This window comes from Coffea arabica, chromosome 3e (genome assembly GCF_036785885.1).
Source record: "Coffea arabica cultivar ET-39 chromosome 3e, Coffea Arabica ET-39 HiFi, whole genome shotgun sequence".
Lineage (NCBI taxonomy): Eukaryota > Viridiplantae > Streptophyta > Magnoliopsida > Gentianales > Rubiaceae > Coffea > Coffea arabica.
The window spans coordinates 23,487,284-23,511,211 of NC_092315.1; the positions used below are offsets into that span (position 1 = coordinate 23,487,284).

The 23,928-nt window shown below is 36.5% G+C and overlaps 1 long non-coding RNA gene across 1 annotated transcript; it reads right to left on the reverse strand.

Annotated features, from left to right (window-relative positions):
- Positions 1-10,617: 10,617 nt before the first annotated feature.
- On the reverse strand, positions 10,618-15,602 carry LOC113736927 (uncharacterized). Its single transcript, XR_011842057.1, has 2 exons — positions 14,278-15,602; positions 10,618-14,132 (listed from the first exon to the last, which is right to left on the reverse strand). It is a non-coding gene; the product is annotated as an uncharacterized lncRNA (long non-coding RNA).
- Positions 15,603-23,928: the final 8,326 nt, after the last annotated feature.

Sequence of the window (23,928 nt, forward strand, 5' to 3'; positions counted from 1 at the left end):
CTATCAAACACATTTTGGATGTCTCTTAGACCTTGTCTTCATAAACGGGCCATGTTTGAAAAGATTTCATTGGCCAAATGTTTGAGAAAAGGAAAACGAAAGTGCGAGGCAGATTTGCCTTAGAAACTTCTGGAACTTTAGTGACTTTGTTAACAAACTTCCCGTGCGAATTTTTGTATGATATTTGACAGAGGAATAGCCCTTATATGGTAGTGTAATACTACCAAATTTGGTGCCATTCCAAGTCCATCTCGATACTCAACCAAAGTCTCAAAGTTCACATTTTAAATCTGGAAAACCCTTGTTTGGTAAGAAAATTTCAGTAATTTTGAGCTGCTATATCTTGGTGCTCGAAACTCCGATTCTTGTTCCGCTTATTGCGTTTTAAACTTTGATTGTAAATCTAATTGAGTTCCAAATTTCAGAGACTAGTTCGCATTGTGTGAATTTTTCCGAATTTCCAAACTTTGCCAAAAATTAACCCAAATCTGTCTTTGTATTTCAAAACCGCAACTTGAAGCCGAATTTTGAATGTCTTTCATTTGGAATTATGGAAAAGTGTTTTCTAGGAACTTTTAGTACATTGGAAGTAGTTTCGAACGGTACCAAGTTTTCCAATTTTGGACTTTCAGAGAGTGAGTTATGATTTTTCAAAGAATGCCCCTAAATTCAAAAATTCTTGGCCATTTTATAAAATTTTCGCGCGGGAACATTTTCAAAGAATCAGGCCGTATATCCGGCCAGTTCTTGGCCGGATTGGTGGTGAAAATTGAAAAAAAATTGGGATGCTCACTGCCTCGAATCCGATCAGAAATCCGGTCGGATATCCAGCCAGCTCTTGGCCGGATTGTGACGTGGCACCTTCAAGTTATCTTCGATCGCTCGTTTGAAAAATGATTTATACGATTTCATACCTACATGTTTCCATCCAATGATTTTAAAGATGAAAATCAGATCTTTCTTGTGTTTTTGAACCCCACTTTTGAGCCTCAATTTACAAGAAAATTTAATCTCATCTTTGCGATATTTTCTAGATTGTACAAGTGTACAATCCCTCTCTTATTAAGAAAGGATTGTTAAGTGATAGTGTGTAATAGTTAATTATTATTTGCTCAGACGCTCAAGGGAATCTTTAAGAGGAACTCGAAGTGGATGCCTAAACACTTGTTTGAGCACTTACTCACTTGTTTTGAATAGGTGAGTATTTCATATAGGAGTATGTGATTTGAATAGTTTTATGACATGTTTACTCCATGGTCATTATGTGTTTAACTGTTAAGTGTTACCGATAATTGCTCCTATGAATTTTTTTCACTATTTTAAGGCGATTGTGTACTTTATCTCATTCGACCTACGAAAATGATAAATTTTTTTACCATTAACCGAGATTATTTACCGTTTACTATTCACTATTTACCAATTTACTTGATTACCTGCTTACTTGATTACTTGACTACTTGAGTATGTGATTACCGTAAATTACGTATTCATATGAAATTGTCCACCGTTTAAGGCGAGTGTGTACTTCATCTCATTCGACCTACTAAAATGATAAATTTTTACCATTCACCGATTTATTTGATTACTTGTGCATGTTTTAAGTTCTAAGATGAACTGGGCCCTACCCTTGATTACTAACCTACTCGAACCAGGACTGGGATCGATCGAATAGGTTGGAACCCTGGGACACCATTTCGGTATACTCGAGTACTACCACTAGAGGGATAAGGTTATGGTCAGACAAACCGAGGGAACCTGAAGTTATAGGGTGTAGTTGACCGAAATGATTCCACTGGAACACCGTATCCTTTCAATATGTGTTTATTACTGTACAATGATAATTGTCTCATGTTAATATGCCAATGTGCTACCTTGAACCATACATGTGGTATGCTCAAATTATTTGATTTGTTAGAACTGCTAGAGTGTCTTGGAACCTTACTGGGTTGTGTAGTTCATTCCATGTTTTTATTTTTTCTTAACAGGGTTCGAGACCGAGAGTGCTCGTGAATAGCACTAGATTGTTTTCTTTTGAAGACTTTAAGTTGTATCCCAGCAGATGGCTGTAGTAAAGATTCTTTTGGGTTGTATTAAGCTTAAGAGCTAACTAATTGTAAGTGTGAAGTGTTTTGGAGTACTTTAAATATATATATATTGAAATTATTTGAAGTATTCTTAGTTTTGAATTGTGAATTGTAGTGAGTCCCGGCGAGAGTTGGGCAGGCGTCCCGCCGATACCCTTGGGTTTGCCCTTGGGAGAAGTGGGGGCGTCACAGGAATAATCGTAGATGTGTACAACCCAATCATAGATTTGAAGTCCTAAAGCAATAAAGTCAAGCATCTCATGAGTAACGTTTAATTGATTCAAAAAGGTAGAAAACATAGTGAAACAAAATACAAAATGCAATGACCTTTAAGCGAGCACCACCCCATCTATCTTTGGCAAAACTATTAAAATATTTTAAATCACTAGTTTAGTGATTGGCGGAGCCAAAAGTCTCTATTACCTCTGTAGGATCATTTGCATTTGCAACACTAGGAGTTTTAATCTCATGTCCATTATCGAGTATCTTGTCATTCTCCACTTGTTCAACCAAGGTAACATACCCAACCATCGACTTATTCATCCGATCTTTAATTTTGTGTACTACCCTAACAAGTCGGTTCTTAACTTTTTGAAGCTGCTCACTAGGAGCCTTTGTCTTTTCCTCGTTCCTCGGTATCTCTGTCTCCACTTCAGGAATTCTATTAGTCTAGACATCCACAATTGTCCTCAATTCTCGATTATCCTCTCGAACTATCCCTGTTTCCTCGGATAGCCATCTCCAGTCATTGACCACCGTTAACACTCCGTTATTTGGGTACAAGTAAGTTCTCTGAAAATCACATGAAGTTCTAGTTCGGCGGGTTGGATTATACCTCCAACGGCCCTTCCCGACAATGACCACCGGAATGCGTTCTCGAGACGGTTCAATACCACCGTTACCTTCCATAAATTCCAAGTAAAGGTAAAAGCTTAAATAGATCCAAGTATACTAAATAAACTAGATTTGATCATCTCGTATCATCCCATATGTCTCTTACAAGATCGAGACTTCTAATTGTCCATTAACTCAAACCTAAGTTCTAATTTTCATTCCCACAAGCGGTCACTTAACTTTCCAACCAATTCCACAGTCCGGCATCCTAAACTTTTAAGTTTAGGATACACTACAAAGATCTGAAATCTAAGCTCTGATACCAACTGTGACGCCCCCACTTCTCCCTAAGGCGAACCAAATGGTATCCGCGGGACGCCTGCCTAACTCTCGTCAGGATTCAATACAATTCGATTCAAACGTAACGATACATAACGATTAATACAAATCAAATAAAGAAAAGTCACTTCTATAATCGAATATCCAAGTCTTACATTAGGTTCCCAAAAGATACATTAATTCCTAAAATAAACAACAGCCACAATGTCCAGTTAATTACATTTAAAACCCTAATACCAAAGTACATCAAAAGGGTTCCTCCGAGTCTCACTCTACGTCCATTCCTGTTAAGAAAAACAAATCTATGGGGTGAGCAATCACTCGTGAGGCCAAGAACATACATGCAAGTACATTGTCCAAGTAACAATCCCAATTAACGAGTAAAACAATAATATTCAAGTAAATGACAATTCGAGCAAGAAAAGTAAACAGAAACAATTCAATGATATAGGAGCTCTCAGGAGCTATTTTCCAGTTGCACGATCAAGAACCTCCACGAATTGACACTCCGCCAATCGGGTAGAGTTAGTCCGTAGAACTTCACTTATCATGTCCCCGTTTACCATTACATACCCCTGTACCGGATCCGCCTGTCATTTGTTTGAGACAATACCGCTCGAGTATGCCAAATAAGGCCTCTCAGTAGGTCAAGCTTATATTTTCTCATGGTTCACCAAGGAGCCCGACTAAGCTCATGCCGGCTCGAGTCCAAGGTTGGCCAGTGAGAGTTGGGCGTCCCCCAATTAACATTTATGAGTCGAGGAGATTCACTCCAACGACGTATGCAGTCATAACATACCATTTTATTTCATGCAATCATTCAATCATTCGTTTTATTTCAATCAAGTTATTCATGATTTATTCTTTTCATTTCAATCAATTCAATCATGAGTCATTCATTTCAAATGAGAACGAGTGCGGTAAAGTACACACTCGACTCCATTTTTAAAATCTCCAATCATTAATAACAGTTAAGCATGTATCAAGTTCGCATACACTTGATACTCACCAAGTAAAATAAGGAAGATTGTCCACTCGAGGGTTCAGGCGTCCACCGTGGAATCCTCTTAAAGGTCCTCTTGTGTGCCTGAACAATCAATGATTTACTATTACACACTATCGTTTAAAACCCCTACTTATCAGATAAGGTTGTACTAGTGTACAATCTAAGAAAAATTCATGAATTGAGCCTTAATTATTCGTAATTGAGGTTCGAAAGTGGGGTTTTAAAATACAAGAGAAATCAGATTTTCATCTTTGAAATCAAGTGTAAAACGATCAAGTGATATCGAAAAAAAATGGAGAGTTCTAAAACTCAATTTCCTTTAAATTCGAAAATTTCAGATTCGACACGCAATTTTTGAAAAATCGTAACTCACACTGGGTAAGTCCAAAATTGAAAAACTTGGTATCGTTGGAAATTACTTCCAAAGTACTAAAAGTTCCTAGAAGGTACTTTTCCATGATTCCAATTGGAAGATATTCAAATTTTGACTTGAAGTTGTAGACTTGAGCTATCAAGACAGATTTGGGTTGATTTTTGGTGAAATTTGAAAATTCGGCAAAATTCACACAATACGAACTAACCTCTGAAATTTGGAACTCAATTAGAGCTACAATCAATGTTTAAAACACAACAAACAAAACAAGAATTGGAGTTTCGAGCACCAAGATATGGCGGCTCAAAGTTACTGAAATTACCTCACCAAACAAGGGTTTTTCAAATTTAAAATGTGAACTTTGAGACTTTGATTGAGTATCGAAATGAACTCGGAATGACACCAATTTGGTAGGATTACACTACCATATAAGGGCTATTCCTCTGTCAATTTTCATGCAAAAATTCGCACGGAAAGTCAGTTAACAAAATCATTAAAGTTTCAAGAATTTCTAAGGCAAATCTGCCTTGCACTTTCGTTTTCCTTTTCTCAAACATTTGGCAAATGAAATCTTTTCAAACATGGTCCATTTACAAAGACAATGTCTAAGAAACATCCCAAAATGTGTTTGGTAGGTGATTAACACAAAGAGTTTCAAAATACCAAGTCTCAATCAAGATTAGCCATTGATCAGTCAAACAATGAGGGTTTTCAAGCAATGGGACAGGTCTAAAATTCAGCCATAACTCACTCAATTCAACTTAGAATTGAGCATGATTGGCGGGTTGAAAACTACGTTCATAAGACTACAATTTCACAGAAGGAATTGTTTTAAAATTCTGTCCACAACCAGTTCATATTCAAGTATCAAGTTGCAGTTCATAACATGCTCTCTAGCATATCAGTGAAACAGGACAGACAATTTTAAACGATTGGTACGGTTCACTCAGGTGGAATCAGGGGGTGCATTTTATACCGTTGGAAAACTAAAAGTGTTTAGTTTTTAATGCCGCAAACGGCACTCGATTTTGATATCGGAGCAAAGAGTTATAATCATTTGAAATTCACTGCCAGAGCAATTCGGGATACAAATTTCCAGTTTTGAACCCATTTCAAAATCTAAACATTTACCCATCCAAATCAAGTGATTTTTTGAGCAAACTTTCTACACAACCTATATTACACATTTACATCAAAATCAAGTCAATTGTACCACAAAAATTGCACTAAAGGGACACGGCAAAACAGGGGCAGAACCGTTCCTTTCTCTCATTTCACTCCCTTTGAGTTTTCTTCCACAATACAACTTATATCCACTAGATTAAGCACTAATCCAACATAAATAACACCCAATATCATCAAATCAACTCATCAAGTCCATTGTGGGATTTCATAGAGTCCACTCACAAGATTTCCAACAATATAGAGCTACCCAAATGCATCTATAAGCTTACAGTGCAATATAACTTATATAAACCAAGATTCAAGAGTTTGATCATTTGTTACCTCCTTAGATGGTAAAACCAGAAATTTTCGGTCCTTTGACGCTCAAAAAAATCGTGAGAAACAAGCTCCTTTCCTAGCTTAAATTGATCTCCAAGTGGTTTGCAAAGTGTGTGAAAATTTTGAGAAGATTTGAGCAAGAAATGAGAGGTGAAATGAAGAGGGTTTTGTTTCTTCTTCTCCTCTTGGATGGCCGGCTGCTATGAGTGAAGAGAGAGTGTGTATTTGCTGAAAATGAATCTTCCTTGAGAAGCTTAAGTGTGTGGCTAAAAGTGTTTCAAAAGTCAACTAGGAATAGTGCGCGTTCGCGGGCGTTTCGTGCTCGATTTCGCTCGGGTTTGTTTCATTTGTACACTAAACCTCCAATGCCCTTTCTTAAACATTATAATTATTCACTCTTAGTAGTCTAGAATAAATTCCTCAAATCTCCAATTAATCGCTCCGACTCGATATACGCGAATTTTCGATTTGCACGCGTTACGGCGAAACTTCTAAAAGATTCTTATAACGATAGTATTACTAACCAATACTTGAATATTTAAACATAAAATAATTATTTTGAGACTAATGTATGAGTCTTCACTCTCCAAACTCACTGTATTCTCAAATTGATTATTGTCTCCAAACGCGTATTCACTATTCTCACTAAACGGGCTTTCAAAAAATTAATTTTCGTAACAAGTCATTTTAAAAATACATGTAAGTCATAGTTCTATGTAATTAGGTCTAAAAAGGTTGAAATAAAATATTCGGGACAAATGGCCAATTAAATATTTAAATAAGCTAGTAATAGGAGTTTAAAATAAGTAAATTTGCGGGTCCTTACATGAGTCTAGTATTACTTTCTGAAATCTCCAATAATTTGTATTAGCGCGTCTTTCGAAAAACTATACACGCGCTAGCGGTATGCACTTAATTAGAACCCATTCACCTTTAATTTCTCAATTAACTTTTCTTAATCTACTATTGATTATTCTTAATTTCCCAAGATAGTTACACTTTCGAATAGAATATCACCTCGAAACACATGTACTCATTATTTCTTACTTAAACGAACCTCCGAAAATTAAATTTGCTAACGAGATGTTTTAAAAACATAAGAAAGACATTGTTCCATATGAATGGACTTAAAATAGTTGAAATAAATTATTTGGAGAAAACAGGTGAATAAATATTTAAATAAATCAATAATATTCAATAAAAATAAAAAAAATTTCGGGTCCTCACAAAATAGCCATTTTTGCTACAATTTGCTCGTTTTCTGTAAAAATAACACCAAAAATGTAATCTACGCAAAAAATTGAGTGGGGTGGTGATTTTAGTGAAGTTTGGTGATTGGAGAAGCTACCTGTTGTCGAGGGCGCTACCATAGTCAAAGTTGTCATGGCTACTGATGAGTCTGCTAGAGAAGAAAAGAGAAGAAGAAAGGAGGAGGAAGAAGTAAAAGAAATGAAAGAAAAGAAAAGGAAAAGAGGGAAAGAAAATGTAAGGATCGGAAACAACCAAGTGAAAGAGATAAACAATGCAAAGATCATAAATGTAACAATAAGTAAAAGGAAAGAATTGCAAACCAATTAACTACCCAGCTCCTCTTGAGCTTCAAACAAGCTACTTCAAGTTGATGAATTACAATCACTCTTGTGTACAAAGGAAGGTTCACCTCCTCCTTGCCCCGAACTCCCTCGGTCAAACCAAGACGTTTTACTATCCCTTAGGACAACCCTCACAGAGCTACACTCATGAAATATTCACTCACAAATGAAAAGCTTACAATGAACCTCACACCACTAAGACTACAAAATCTTCTTTAAAGAGTATTTTCTCACTAAAATCTCTCTAGATCTTTTGTATCTTCAGTGTGCCAAAGTTGTTTGAAGTATCTGACCAATCACTATTTATATAGGACCAAGAAAGAGCTTCATTAAAGCTTCCAACGGATAGAAAGTAGCTGAAGAGTCAACTAGCTGTTGGAGTGTCGGACGTCCGATAGCCCTGTTTTATGCGTCCGACAGCAGGCAGTGAGTTTCAGAGATTTTCTTCAATTCTTTCGGACGTCCGGTGCAAGCTCTTTTTGCGTCCGACAGCAAACAAACAGATTTGAGAAATTATCTTGTTTCTATCGGACGTCCGGTAGAGACATATTCAGCATCCGATAGTTTCGTCGACTTCGAAGGATCCTATCGGACGTCCGAAGCATGCGTCCGAAGTTGTACAATGATTATCGGACGTCCGATCCTAACTTCTTGAGCGTCCGACAGCTTCAGCATACTTTGTCATCTTTCAATTGTACTTGATCTTTGAAACTAATTTGCTTCATAACTGAATAGATCTTTTAAGAGACATTAGTAATATCCATTTGTTTTGTAAACATCAAAAGATAGGGATCAAGATCAACAGAAAAAAGAAAAAGAAAAATAACTTTTTAGGAAACTATGTCGTTTTGATTCGTTTGATGTCAAATCCATTTCAATTAAGTTCATTAAATGGATTTTTTAAATTGGAAAATAAATTTGTAGGTTGACCCCTAAATTTTTAAATAATTTTACTAGAGCTCAAAACTTTAAATTTCTTTCATTTAAGTCCTTATTTTAATTGCAATTTGGTCCACTTTTCTCTTATTTAATTTTTGTCCCTCATCTTTTGAAAAATCACATTGTGTTCTAGTCTTTGTAATTTAGTCCCTAGCAACTTTTTGATCTCTCAACTATAGTTATTTCCTCTTCTTAGTTGCTAATTATGCTTATCTTGAATACATTAACTTTTCATTTTAGGTGTTTTCAAGTTCCTTTGCATGTTTAGCATGATAATGTGGATTTAACAAATTTTTAATGCTTTCTTTTAAAGAGTATTTCAAAGGTAGTGGTATCTTTACTTGTTTGTTTATGCTTTAAGTGTTAGTAGATATTGTATTTATCTTAGCCTATTATTTCAAAAGAGAGGTACTCCTATAATCTCTTAAATTCTTAAAAATATGTGCTTTTGTGTACCCCTATGTGTTTATATGCTTTATGTGTTTCTTTTACTAATTCTTTTTATTTTTTTTTGGATTTTTATTTATTTTTATGTTTATTTACTTAATTTAAGTTTTATTATTTGAATGGTACTTGAATACCTAAAGTGTAATAGATAAGTTATATTATATTTTCTTTTATTATCAAAGGTTATAAATAGGTTTGTGTTCTCTTCAAATGTAATAGATAGAATATATAGGTCTATTTTCTTTTTTTTTTTCATCTTTAGATTGTAGTTGTGTACTCCAATATAATATATAGGTTTTGTATTTCTGGTGTGGCTTATGTGTTCTTAGAACTTTTGTATCTAGATATTATGTTTATATGTTATATGTTATATGTGCTTTTATGTGTTTATTTGTTTTAATTTACGCTTTACTTATTTTATTATAAATGATGGTTGATATCACCACACTAATTCAATACTAGTTGTGACTCTTTCCTCATTTAATTTCCTTAGTAGTACGATATTAGTGAGAATTTGTAAAAATGGATTAATCCAATGTTAAACCCATAGACCCTTTTGCATGCTAGATTTATGTATTATATGCCATTCATTTCATTTTCATGCATATTTTTAGGATCTTTTCTCATTTGCATGTTATTTCCCTCTATTTTATACCTCTATCCCATGTATGTTCAAACAATTTCACTTAGAATTACATCCCATTTAGGAATTAAGGAATTAAATAGCTCAATTGCTTGTTTAGATTAGAAAGGTCACACTTTGTGTATGAAAATAGCGATTATGTCTTTTCAGCCGTAACACCCCATTGATTCTCAACAAAAAAGAAAATTGTATCACGAGTCTTAGTTTATTGTACCCATTAATGTAGCATTACTTTTCTTTGGACATTATATCTATATACGCAAGTTGCAATTTTCTTTTGCTCGAGTCACATTTTGCATACTCGTGCCATTTTCTTTTGCTCGAGTCACATTTTGCATACTCGTGCCTCCTTCAAGGGATCGTTATTGAACTTCAAAATTAATGCATTGGTACTAATTAGATTTTGAAGGAATATTTCATCCCTCCCGAAAACCTCCTAAGTATAGATTTGCATCCATGTAGATGTATCTAAATGCAATAAGTTCACGAGTTACTTTAGAAAAATTAGCCTAGACTTAAATTAGGTCAGAGGACCTTAGATTGGAGCCAATCAAAATTTTGCCTTCCCATTTTTCAATCATCACTCTCAAACACATCTTCTCTCATTTTCAAAAACATGAAGTCGTCTAGAACGGAGTTTTTCATTTTTTTACTAAAAACCTTTTTAAGTGACTTGGTACACCTAAATTTAATACCAATTGGCAACTCCATTTTTCTCAAAAATCCTTTTTAAACTATCTTTTGGGTTCAATCCATCACATTTTTTAAGTCCCACTTTAGCCCCCCTTTCCCTTTATCGTCTAAAATCAAGAGTCATTTTCATTCCACTTTTTTTTTTTTTTTTGAAAAATGGGGCACGACAAGAAGTCTATTTCATTACATTGTCTCCCTTAATTTTGTACATTAATGAGTAATGATTAACAATTATATTACAATACTAAAGCTAAAATAATCCGCCAAAAGTGCCAAGCAATGTTTGACACTGGGACTGCCTCGCAGCAGTGGAATGGGGACTCGGGCAGACGCATGGGTAGCTGGGCATTGGGGAAGGGTGTTGGGTTAGGGAGGGGTGAGGGAGAGATCCCCGCTCCATCCTCGCAGCAGCGCCTATTGCTATCCTCAGCCGCGAGAGGGAATTGAAGTCCCTATTGGTGAGAACCCATAAACATACTTATAGCAATTTCTTATATTTTAAACTCAAATTAGAGAACCCATAAACTACAGTTATACTAGTTGAATCTAAGCGTACGCTATGCGTGCCCATGCTCTTAGAGGTGTAAAATTGTGGGACACAAAATTGTTGGGATAACACTGCTAAGTTTCAAGGCTGAAGCAAATGATGCATTCGTTGTAGTCAATATATTACAAAATGTCTGACACTCGTATGAATAACAAGCATATTTACTACCATATTAATGTCTAACCCATATATAATAAGGGTTGACATTCTAATGACAATAATGGAGGCCTCATCTAAAACCTCTCCGTGGAAGTTGGTGGAACTTATAGGAAAAAGGTTCCTCAAACAAAAGGGTCGAAAACTATTAAAATTTTATGTTGACAACGGTTTAAAAATCCCAAGTACAAATGGTGCATGGAAATGAAAAACAAAAAAACACAGCAATAAGTAGCATCTTTTTCAATAAACAAGTGAAACCTTATGAGGTACAATTAAAAAGACAACGAAGGGAAAACTGAAAACAAGAAGAATGGTCCTCAATAGTCCTCAATTTAAAATAGTGAAAAACAACTTAATTATATGCGCATGCACCATTGGAATTCCTAACTTCTACCTGAAATAATCACTGAATGCTTGATCGTAATGTCGTAGTAGAATATATATTTTCAAGTAATTTTGTGATAGTCCTGTTCAGTTCAACCTACGATTCACCTCACCATTGGAAAAAGGATAATGGTATGGTAACATGTCAGCTCAAAACTACACACCATCTTGACACAATAACCTGATTATCACAAATAAATTTTACCATAGCTATGAATACACATCCAACTATTGACACTTTTCCTTGGAAAAACATGGTGTTACCTCATCACTAAAAGTAACCTCATCACTAAAAGTGACCGGGAAATTTTAATTAGATAGAAACATATTCCCATGTGCATCAGCCCCTACAACATAACAAATTTCCTGAAAAATATATAACTATCCAGGCAAAGAAGACTGTGCATACCACATTTTTTGAACCAACAAGGCAATCACAGGGTTCATATGCCAACTAATCCATAAGATTCTTCTGAATGGCTATAGTACTTGTCAAGTTTCATTCGTTTCACTGATATAAGTAGAACTAGATTGAATTGAAAGCCGCACTTGGAATGTCTAGCATATAGCCAAAAGGAAAGATTATCAGAGTTAACTAAAGACTGAAGAATCTATTAATAGCCAATTCAGCCTATGATGTTTTACTAAGATCAAATATCATTCACACCTAATATGCATTTTCCTAATGAGCACTTTGGAATGGTGGATTGAATTTGCCATTTAATCTTAAATAGGAGTGTTTAAAGATGATGGTCGAGCGAGCTCTCAAAAGTCATAATCGATCTTGTTTTGGCTCTCATCCAGCAGTTCATACCTGCTCATCTTCTCATCCAGAGCAAAAAGCATTCTTAATGCATTTCTCATAATTGTGTGATGAATTCCTAAAATATCATTAACCTAAGGATAAATGTATCTTTAAAACACAAAACAACCAACAAAATGTCAGAATAAAATTGCCTGACACAAATGGATATTAATTGGTAAAGAAAATTAATATGACAGGCCAATTTACATGAGGTGGCAATTCTGCAGATATTATAGTTACCTTCCTATGAAGTGCATAAACAGCAGAAAGAATGATTTAGTAGACAATTTCACACTCATGAGGTTGTTAAATACAAAGCTTTGAATTTAAATGAAGCATTTGCATGAGTCCAGGTTCAGAAGAAAATACACAATCCAATGGAATTGTCAAATCTTAATGTTTCAAGTTTTATCATGTTTGAATTACTTGTTAATTACATAAACTTTCAACCAAGTAATGATTTATGCTTTGATGGCAAAGGAGCAGATTAGGCTCACATGATGACTTCCTTTGTGACAAAGATGCTTCAACTTCGTGCTTTGTGCTTTTGCAGTTGAGGCTATTTACTTAATTTGGCTATTGCAAATTAAGGGAACCATCCGGTAGTCTCTCCTCTCTCAAGAAACAAATTTAAGGAGAGACTACTTAATTTATGAGGATAGTCAGTTGAAATTCACCCCACTATTATCCTCCAAATACAAATGTATCTAAAACATAATCTAACATCAAACTAAATATAAGGGAAAACCACTATAAAGAATTCAATACTCACAAGAATTCTTTCAAGATCGTAAACTAATATGCATGAACAACCTTCCCCCTCTAACATTTTTTTAAATATAAAAGAAGTAGGAATGAACAAAACTTGTTATTCTACTGCAGAAAAGTACAACTTAATAGTTCAATTGTTACAATGTGTTTACTTTCCTTGTGGCCAAGTAACCTTTACTACTGCATTGTAATTGTTATCGGAGCACTTGGAAACTACGTGTATTTTTCCCCCATTCTCTTCTTACTATGTGCACCCAGAAAAACACAATTTCCAGGATGGAAACTAAGCTCAAGTACACGAACAATTTTCACCAAAGCAATCAATCAGCGCTAGGCACTATGGAATTAGCAATGATTCAAAGAATAAAAAATGCAAACCCACAGTACCTTGCTTGGCCTTAACAGTGCTATATCCTTTGATCCCTTGTTAGTCTTTGCTTACTACTATTACTCCTCATCTATGTCAAAGTTTGTTTACACAAACTTAAATTTCCACCCTACAGCTCTTAACCCAACAAAAAGAAAATGAAACATACACCATTTAACAGTGCAAATCAATCAAGTGAATAAATTGATAACTCTGCTCCTCATCTTCAAATAAAAAGAACCAGCAAGAAAATGACTAAATTTGGGCCTAGAGCACAAATAATACTACTTCAATGTGCAAAGTTACAACCTTAGAAAACCAATTAAATGTTAGCTGTATACAAACAGCAAAATTTGCATTAAGCAAATCCTAATTGCGCAGTTCAATCAAAGACAGGTTCATGCGTACCATCTATGCACAAATTTGTAGACATAGAAAGATAGAAAGAGGGAAGATTCTATATGATTTGCCTCATGAAGAGGAAGGTGGCAAACGCTAGAGGTTTGAGTGATGCTGACATAATTAACTAGAGTTTCAAGTTTTGACATGCCTCGTTACCTTTTTTGATGACTGAGGGAAAGCCACTAACTCACCTAGCTATAGCTTAAAGAACTTAAAAGGTGCTTCTTCCATAGTTTGCAATTTTCTACAAAATTGTACTTAGATCAGTTAAAAGAATTTATGAAGTCAATAAATCAATGAAAGCCCACTAAATTGGAAATCCTTAACAAATCTCTAATGTTTGACCAAAAAATTCTATGCATAAATCTTTTCCCAAGGATAAGGAATACCTCTATATAGAAAAGTAATATTTGGTCCCCTTCAGATACATGTCCTGAACATATGCATCCTCTGATAATTTTGTAGCCTTCACAATATTTGATTCTGAGATAACATAAACCATTTGCGTAGGTCCACGACCAAGAACATAAAATAGTGCAAAAGCAAGAAACAATCCTTTTATTTCCAAAAATAAAAAAATTGAAGTATGCGTTATAACAAGATAATGGATTACTCATGTGTACGAGCATGATCTTTACTCTACTACATGAGTACTTCCTTCCCTATACCATAATCGCAACAACTGCACAAATGCAATCAGAAGCTTGCAGCTCACACTGCAATCAGAAGCTTGCAGCTCACACTGCAATCAGAAGCTTGCAGCTCACACTGCAAATTAGTGTCGCATCCTCAAGTTGGTTCTTTTTTTTTTTTAAGGTCCAGAAAATTACATCTACAAATTTCTTACCGACTAATCATGACTATATTAAATTCCAATTCAGCATATCATTTGTCAGCTGCTAATTAGAAAATTTATCACTATATACCCATTCTAGAAAAATGGGAAGTCACCTAAAGTTTCCAACAAAGTACAACTTTCAAGATTATTTTGCGAAAACCAAAGACATGTTGCACAAATTCTATGACAGATACCAAAAATAAAGCTTTGGATTTGTAAAGACAACTCAGATTAATTCCGATATTCAAAATGTATATCCAGAAAAGCTACTCAATTGGAGCATGCAATGATGAGTAAAAACATGAGCTCACACCAATTTCCAGAGCTTTTCAGTGCAGTTGCTATATCACTCAATTTAATGATCAGTGATTGCCGATTAGAAAGATTCGTTAGAATCGTCGAATCAAGGTCTAACAAATGCAATAAAATTAAAGTGAAATTAGAGTAGGTAAGTTTATTTTCATATTTCCTTCTATTCTTTAATTGCAGTAGATAATAGATGGTATTACCTTCGACTATTCTCAGAAAATCGAATGGCATGGTGGTGGTGGTGAGATGACAGCTACTACAGGAGGAGGAGGAGGTGACTGGTACTCTGATAAGCGATTATGGTAACATGAAATTGGCGAGAGATATAGAAATGTTTGAAAAATCTGAGAAATCATTTGATATAGAAAATCTAAGAAACACAGTAGTATTCCGAGATGGTAATTATTTGATGAGAACCGGTTGCTAAGGAGAATAAAGAAGCAGCGCGGTGGTTCTGGGGACTTCGGGAAAGGAAAGCGTTTTGGCAATACTTGAGAAAATTGAGGAGTGTGGGGTTCTTAGCTAAGAAGGGATGGGGAAGATTTCACCTCCCGCGTGACGTTTCAGTACATTGCTTACTGACACAATAAAAGCTGCTCCCTCGGTCTCATTTATTTGATTATACTTTTCATTTTGAGACGATCTATTCATTTTATCATGTTAAAAAAATCAAAATAACTTTTACACTCTCTTTTCAATATAATTCTTCTTTTTAATCATACATTCAAATTTAAAATTTGAATTTGAGGGTAAAATTGAAAAGAGAAGTACAAACATCACAATCAAATCACTATTCTGAAAAAGTTGTATTCCCCAAACATAACCAAATGGATGGGACGGAGGGAGTATAAAATGATTGAAAATCCAGCCAATCCATGTTGAAATCGAAAAACCCACTAAAATTGATTCAAATTACAACAATTGCCACAATAATCTCAATCAACCAAGAAACATATAAGCTACTTCTGGTTAAAAAAGCAATTTTGGGTGCTAAAAGTAACTTTGAGGTATTCAGTGAAAATTATCCCATCAAATTAGGAGCAAAATTTTTGGCTTTAAAAGCACTTTTAGCAAAAATTAAAATTTCCTGCTTTTCGAATAGCTTGTGTTTTAAAAAATAAAACATTAAATTTAATTATTTATCTTATATTATGAACTAAATAAAGAGATATATATATTTAAAAAATTTAAAATTACACATTATCCAATACAATAAGTATTTATTCATCTATGTATCCAAACAATATACTTAAAAGTACTTAAACACTTAATAAATGCTTTTATTAAAAATTCTATTAGATAAAGTACTTTTCAATAATTTACCGCAACTCCAAATGGGGCCTAAGAGGATGCAATCAATTGATGGGAATCTCAATTGCAAACCCTCGCTTTTTGTATAGGTAGAATGAGATAGGATATATAGATAGAATCTCAAAATAGTCAAATTTAAACCATTAATTAATATTAGTAATATTATCATTACTACTATTTGAAATAATTAAATATTGTAAACGTCTATCACATTTATCTCATCTATTAGATGATGACAAGCTTTTCATATCCTTCAAGGTGGCAAAGTTATCACACCAAGGAACTTCCGTCAAAGAGTTTTGACAATTGGTGATTCAGAAGAGATTTAGCAATTTTGAACTATGAAACACTCGGTTTCCATTTTGGTTGTAGGTGTAACCAATCTATTATTAAGAATATGGTGGAAAGAAATAATAGAAAAAGAGCTTCAGTATAAAGGTTTCCATTGGTGCGTAAACAGATTGTATACCACCACTGCTAAACACCAGAATAAGCGATATTCATCACAACTTTTGAGATGCCAAAGCTATCATGACTTTTGATAAAGTTATCACGTCTTTTGAGATAATAAATTTGGTACAACTTATGAGAAGATCTTATCACCATTTTGAAGAAGTTAGTTGACATAATTTGAATTCTCTTATAAATAAAGATTAACCCCCTTATATCAAAGTAATAGAATTAGTAAGAAAATTGAAATTTCATTAAAATAGTTTTTTTTTACTTTTCTCTTCTCTTGAGTTCTTTAGTTTTCTTGTTTTTCTTAGCATAATACCCACCACATAAATAACTCAAATCCTATATCAAAATAGTATTAGTTTTACAACACGTTATCAACACGATTCTTTACTTCTGATTAAAAGTGAAACACGAGTCTTTACCTTGAACGAAGATAAAGCGTGAGCCTCTACCTTAGATGATTGGAGAACACATATCTCGATTCTTGCCCTCCTTGAGTACAATGCCTACTTCTAAACAATCACTAAGTACGAACATATACTTTGCGACATCCTTGAGGTAATATTTTTAATTTCAATTCCACTCACTTATCTTATCGAAAGAATTATTTATTAATGTAGAAAATTAATTACGCTTGAGGATCCACTTGTCATTTATAATATTTAAAAGAAAAAAGATTTGACCACCTGATGTGTGCACGGGTGGCGGGACTTTGAAGGCTTGAAAGATGTTAATCAAGTTACCTACACATTGATCCAAGCCCACGAGGAGCCAAGTGATGGCTGTTAGTTTGGGCTCCTTGAAAGCTTGAAGGATGTTAATCAAGTTACCTATACATTGATCCAAGCCCACGAGGAGCCAAGTGATGGTTGTTAGTTTGGGCTCTAGCCCGCTAGTTAGTCTTTGTAGTTTTTCCAATTAAAGGGAGTCGGCCAACTGTTGGGCCTTTTTTAGTCTTGAGCCGTCAAGTTATTGTTTGGATTAGTTACTAGTTGTAGGGCTTGTTGAGTCATGGATTCGGCCCACCTTATCCAAGGCCTGGCCGAACCTTTATTTCCTTTTACTAGCATTAGGGTTTCGTTAGTTTGCCTATATAAAGGCTTGCTTTGTAAGCATTAAGGGTAGACGTTTTATGAATAAAATTAATTAGTCTTCGACTTTCTTCCTTGTGAGAATTTCGAGCTTTACTTGCTTCTGGCAAGGGTTTTTGAGCAATCTCGTGCTTGTCGTTGATTGTTCTACCGACCTATTCCCTGGAGTAATCACCTTCATCGGAGTCGTCGTTTTACCGCCTTTAATCAAATCGCGTTGTCCGTTTGATTCTAGGTCCCGCAATCTAAGCGTTGGACAACCTCACTAGATCCTTGGGCAAACGTGCTACGTATCTCAAAACGTGTTGATCGAGGACCGTATCAGTTGGCTTCAGAGTTTTGGTAGAGGTATCTTCCGTTATGTTCGTAGTTTTGTCTTAGTTTTTGTTGATTCCTGATACGAACCCACCTAGAAGGCCTGAACTCGTATCCCATTAGTCACGGATCTAGCACTGAAATCAAGTTAAGGGCGGAATTCCTTGACTCCACTAGACGAACAACTTGCGAACCTTGAATTTAATCGCAACCCACAAGAGGGAATAAATGACCCAAAGAATACAGGTAGAAGACGCCACAATCAAGTGTGATTCTTGATTGATAAGTCCAATGAACACTCAAGTAATTGCTCAAGTATTCAAAGAAGAATCTCTTAGAAAGAGAGTTGTTATCACACAAGTGAAAACGAAAGAGTAAAATTCTGATCGTCCCCATGATAACAGGAAGGGAGGCTATTTATAGCCTTTACAAAAGAAACCCTAAAATTATTTGGAAAACACTTCGGCCCACTTGAAGACTCAAGCTGCCCGAATTGGTTCCCTTTATGTAAACCAGCAATTAAACTAACAAAACTAACTTAAATAAACTAGGAAACATGGCAAAAACCATTCGGCCTTAGTGGAACCAATGATTGGCCGAGTTAACAACCTTAAATAGGAACTAAGCTTCTTCATTTTCAGCTTCAATCACTTGAACAAGTGTACAAAGTTTAAGATCATCAACTATGAGCCCTTGAGCTTCACTTGACCCTCCTGCTTGCACTTGAACTTGAAGAACTAGGGCTTGTATAGCCTCTTGAAGTTGCTTAGCCTGACTCCTCGTAATTGGACCTCGCGGAACCACTATCTCTTTACTTGACATTGGTTGGCCCCTACTCGAGCTGCTATCATCCCCCTCCTCTTGAAGGCGATTTGTCCCCGAATCAAACTCGTCACCTGCAAGGTAAGGTTGCAAGTCAGACACATTAAAAGTGGCATGTACCCCGTACTCACCTGGCAAGTCCAACTTGTACGCATTGTCATTAATACGGTCCACAACTTGAAAAGGTCCATCTCCCCTAGGCATGAGCTTGTTGAGCCTTTGCATGGGAAATCTTTCCTTGTGCAAATGCAGCCATACCCAATCACCTGGTTCAAATATAACCTTTTGACGACCCTTATTAGCGCCTTGAACATATTGTAGGGTCCTCTTTTCAATATTAGCTCTCATCTTTGCATGCAAATCTCGAACATACTCAGCCCTTTTCAAACCATCCATGTTAGCATGTTGAGAAGTGGACAGTGGGGATAAATCTAATGGTGTGAGTGGATTAAACCCATACACAACTTCAAAAGGTGAGTAGTGTGTAGCACTATGAACGGTGCGGTTGTATGCAAACTCTACATGTGGCAAACAATCTTTCCAAGTCTTTAAATTGTTCTTTATAAGCGAACGTAACAAAGTAGAGAGTGTCCTATTAACTACCTCAGTTTGCCCATCCGTTTGAGGATGACTAGAAGTAGAAAACAAGAGTTTAGTTCCTAACCTTCCCCACAAAGATTTCCAAAAGTAGCTAAGGAACTTAACATCTCTATCAGAAACAATTGTACGTGGCATGCCATGCAAACGAACAATCTCTCTAAAGAACAAGTGAGAAACATGTCTAGCATCATCAGTTTTGTGACAAGGAATGAAATGTGCCATTTTTGAAAAACGATCAACAATCACATAAATAGAATCATGACCATACCTAGTCCTAGGCAAACCAAGTACAAAATCCATAGACAAATCAACCCAAGAAACGGCAGGAATAGGTAACGGAGTATAGAGTCCATATGGGTGTACCTTGGATTTGGCAAGATGACAAGTGACATACCTTTGGATAACACGTTCCACGTCTCGCCTCATCTTTGGCCAATGGAAGTGCTCTTGGAGTATAGACAGTGACTTAGGCACTCCAAAGTGGCCCATTAATCCACCACCATGTGCTTCCGTAACAAGTAATTCACGCAAAGAACAACTAAGAATGTGCAGTTTATTTTTAAAGTACAGAAACCCATGGGACATAGAATAACCCTCTCGGCTACACTTAGGAAAATTTGAATATGCCTTACCAAAATCAGAATCATTAGGGTATGCCTCTTTAATCAACTCAAAACCAAGCAATTTTGCATCAAGCATAGTGATTAGAGTATACCTTCTTGACAATGCATCAGCCACTACATTGCTCTTGCCGGTTTTGTACCTGATCACAAATGAAAAAGTGTCAATGAAAGCAATCCAATGTGCATGTCGCTTACTCAGCTTGTTTTGAGACTTGAGATGTTTAAGCAACTCATGATCAGTGTGTAGAACAAATTCCTTAGGCCTCAAGTAGTGCTGCCAAGTTTGCAATGCTCGAACAAGTGCATAAAGCTCCTTATCGTATGTTGAGTAGTTCAACGAAGCACCATTGAGTTTTTCACTAAAGTAGGCAATTGGCTTCCCCACTTGAAGTAACACGGCCCCAACACCTATACCAGAAGCATCACACTCAACTTCAAAAGCTCTTTCAAAGTTGGGTAAACTAAGTACAGGTGTATGTGTGAGTTTGTGTTTAAGTAATTGGAAAGACTTAGCTTGTTCATTTCCCCAATGAAATGGTTGATTCTTCTTCACAATGGATGTAAGAGGCATGGCAATAGTTGAAAAGTCCTTGACAAAGCGTCTATAGAAGCTTGCCAAGCCATGGAAACTCCTCACCTCACTAATACTTGCAGGGGTCGGCCACTCCATGATGGCCTTCACTTTGCTTTGGTCAACATGTATACCCTGCGCACTTACAACATATCCTAGGAACACAACCTCATTAGTGCAAAAAGTACACTTTTGAAGATTAGCATACAAGTGTTCCCTTCGAAGAACCTCTAAGACAGCTTTAACATGCTCAACATGCTCATCTAAACTTTTACTATAAATAAGGATATCATCAAAGTAGACTACCACAAATTTGCCTAAGAATGCACGTAAGACATGGTTCATCAAACGCATGAAAGTACTAGGGGTGTTAGTCAGGCCAAATGGCATGACTAACCACTCATACAAACCATGTTTGGTCTTAAATGCAGTTTTCCAATCATCTCCTTCTTTCATCCTAATCTGATGATAACCACTTTTAAGATCAATTTTAGTGAAAATAATGGTACCATGAAGTTCATCAAGCATGTCATCTAAACGTGGTATAGGATGGCGATATTTTACCGTGATGGCGTTAATGGCATGACAATCGGTGCACATCCTCGAAGTTCCATCTTTCTTGGGAATAAGTAGTACTAGAACTGCACATGGACTAAGTGACTCCTTCACCCAGCCCTTCTCTAACAAGGCAGCTACTTGTCTCTCCAATTCCTTAGTCTCCTCAGGGTTAGTCCTATATGGTGGTTTATTAGGCAAGGAAGCTCCAGGAATGAGATCTATTTGGTGCTCAATTCCCCTCTTTGGTGGTAGACCACTAGGAATATCCTCAGGAAACGCATTCCGATAGTCCTGCAAAAGATTAGTGAAGACACTAGGCAAGGAAACATCGAGTTGGTTAGTAGAAGTAAGCACAACCTTACACATAAGAAGGAAAACTGGTTGATTAGAAAATAAGGCCTTGCGCACATGCTTAGCCTTAGCAAGTAGCACTCTTTTGTTTCCTTCCTTGTCCGAATTACCTTCAGCCTTTTTCAGAGGGTTTGATTCGGTTTTACCCTTTCTTTTTACCTCTCGGGTGGTATTCAAATCATTGCTTTTTTGTTCCTTCTTTCTCTCATTGTCCAGTTCAAACTCTCTTTGAAGGCTAACTTGATCCTCATGCACTTGTTGGGTGTAAGAGGTACAAGTATCACCTTTTTATTACAATGAGAAAAGGAATAACGATTGGTAACACCATCCCAACTAACCCCCCTATCAAATTGCCAAGGACGCCCAAGAATAATATGTGCAGCTTGCATAGGCACTACATCACATAAAACCTCATCTACGAATCTACCAATGCAAAAAGAAACTAGTACTTGTTTAAGTACACGTACCTCTCCACTATTGTTGAGCCATTGAACCTTGTATGTATGTGGATGGTTGGTAGTTGGCAAATTTAGCTTTGTCACCATGAGAGCACTCGCTACATTTGTACAACTTCCAGGGTCAATCACCAAACTATGAACCTTCTCTTGGATGTAACATCTAGTGTAAAAGATGTTTTCTCTTTGAAGGTCATCTACATTAGCTTGAGTAGACAGTGCCCTTCGAGCAACTAGTGTATGACCGAGTCTATCAAGAGTCGGTTGTTCAATGATCTCCTCTTCATCCTCTTCTGCTTCCATAAGAGGTGGCATTCCCTCGCAATCCTCTTCTTCATCATCGGTCACAACTTCTCCATTTCTCACAAGCATCACCTGTTGATTTGGACATTGTGATGCGATATGGCCAAATCCTTGACATTTGAAACACCTCACATCTCGGTTCCTAGCTTTGGAGATGTCCGGGTTAGGGTTTGGATTGCCTTTTGCATTTGGTCTTGAAGGAGCTCCACTCGGCCTTGAGGAGTTTGCACCGGGTTTGGAGAAACCATGTGAAGTCACGACTGGCTTGTTCCAATTGGAAGGTTCGGATCCTCTCTCCTCTTTCTTTGGTGGTTGATTCCGCCAATTTCCCCATAGGAGATTAGTGTTTGGTCAATTGTTACCCCTCCTCTTGAACCTCCTTTCCACCTTGATTACTTTGTCTAATAACTCATGGATCTCAAGGTAGTGTTGTAGCTCCACAATATCAGCAATTTCAGGCTTCAAACCTCGTACAAATCGTGCCATAGTAGCCTCAGGGTCTTCACGTATGTTAGCTTTGATCATGGCCATCTCCATCTCCTTATAGTACTCTTCAACCGACATGCTACCTTGAGTTAGAGTTTCCAGTTTGTGGTGCAAATCTCTATGGTAGTAGCTAGGTATGAACCTTTGCCGCATGACCCTTTTGAGTTTATCCCAAGTAGTGATCACGGGCCCTTCATTCCTCATTTGCCTCATGCGGAGTTGATCCCACCAAGTTGAGGCATAGTTGGTGAACTCTAGGACTGCTAGCTTCACCTTTTGGTTCTCTGTGTAGTGGTGGCAATCAAAGAGCTTCTCCATTCGACTCTCCCATTCTAGGTATGCGTCGGGATCTGCCTTGCCCTGAAATGAAGGAATGGTTAATTTAACTCCTTTAGGGATGTCATCCACACGTACCAATTCAGTGTGGTTTCTCCTTGGAGGGTGTTCATAGCCTCGGCCGCCCCTTTCTTCCCCAAAATCAATCTCACCGTTAGAACATTGGATTCAACCACTTGATGTCTCGCTCGAGTTGTATTGAATACACTTTTTGATCCCTCCATGTTATCATGCGCTCATGTATTTCCTCGATTGTTCGGCGCAACTTCTGCTCTTGGTCTCCAAACATAGCCTTCATTTGAAAGGCTAATTGAGCAATGGTTAATTCCTCTTCTTGAGCCATGGTGTTCCTGCAAATGGTTAGTCGTAAACAAGTAGAGTACCTCACACGCTCCCTCACATGTTTCACTCACACTCGTGTTTCCCTCGAATGTTTTAAATCACTCTAATGAGCTCGCCTTGCAACTTTCTAAACCCTTGATTTCCTTCCTTGAAGAAATTAGAAATTCCTCAAGAAGTTCAAGGACTTACCGCCAATGGTCCCACAAGAATGCGGTGTAGAGGAGTGGTTCACTTGGTGATTTGATTTTTTTTTTGTACAAGAAAGGAATT